Source organism: Sinocyclocheilus grahami, unplaced genomic scaffold, assembly GCF_001515645.1.
Source record: "Sinocyclocheilus grahami isolate Dianchi unplaced genomic scaffold, SAMN03320097.WGS_v1.1 scaffold487.1, whole genome shotgun sequence".
NCBI classification, from domain to species: domain Eukaryota; kingdom Metazoa; phylum Chordata; class Actinopteri; order Cypriniformes; family Cyprinidae; genus Sinocyclocheilus; species Sinocyclocheilus grahami.
In genome coordinates, this window is record NW_015505666.1 from 898,278 (window position 1) to 899,448 (window position 1,171).

Here is a 1,171-nt window from a genome sequence, read left to right on the forward strand (position 1 = left end):
AAATAGAACTATTGTACATTTAAATGTATTTGTGACTTACTAATATGGATAAATACTAACACAATATTTTATTTGAATTCTTATTGCATTTTCTACTAAAATATTTATTTATTGCAGTTTTGACAGGATATAATGGGAACAGATGTGTGCCCTTGCTCTGACTACTTGTTTGATTTGTAATATCCCTTTTGATTAGTAGCTTTGCATCTTTATTGTGATTTTCTATATGTACTTGAATGTAGTTTTTTGGTTACACTTTGTTTTAAGGTGTCCTTGTTACAGTGTAATTATACATTTAAGTATGGAGTAATATTAATTAACTACATGTACTTACTATATGGTTAGAGTTGGGGTTTGTTTTAGGGTTACTTGCATGTAATTATGCATAATTTATTGTTATTATGATAGTAAGTACATGTAACATGTGGAACAAGGACACCTTAAAATAAAGTGTTACTCATTTTTTTTATTACTAGGTGACTTTACGAACAGCGAGACTGGTGGCTCAGTGGCAGTGTGTGGGTTTCTGTCATGGAGTCCTCAATACTGATAACATGAGCATCCTGGGCCTGACTTTGGACTATGGGCCTTTCGGCTTCATGGACCGGTAAAGTCTGACATAAACCTCGAATGTTATTCTGACTGTTCAGCAGTCATTTGTATTAATGAACAATCATTCATGAACATTAAGTTTTTTGTTTCTAGTTTTGACCCAGATTTCATCTGTAATGCCTCCGATACTTCAGGACGGTATTCTTACCAAGCCCAGCCGGCCATCTGCCGCTGGAATTTAGCTCGGCTTGCTGAAGCCCTGGTACCTGATCTACCTCCGGACCAGGCCGAACAGGTGTTGGATGAGTATCTGCCTCTTTACAATGGCTTCTATCTGAGTAACATGAGGAAGAAACTGGGTCTGCTGAGGATGGAGGAACCAGAGGACGAGATGCTCATCACAGAACTTATGCAGACCATGCATAACACTGGTATGAAGATAGTATAACAGTCATCCGGGAGCGATTGTGTTTTTCATGCCTCTGTAAAATGTCAGTCTTGATGTGTCAAATGTGTTAGAAAAGGGGGATAATTGCAGGACGGTAGATGCTTATTCTCTCAGATGGTAGATGAGTATACCTCTGATTTCTCTCTACATTTTCCTCCTCTTAGGCGCAGA

General features: G+C 38.0%; 1 pseudogene; it reads left to right on the plus strand.

Moving 5' to 3' along the window:
* The window catches only part of LOC107553947 (selenoprotein O-like), an 8,920-nt pseudogene that overhangs the window by 4,755 nt on the left and 2,994 nt on the right, over window positions 1-1,171 (plus strand).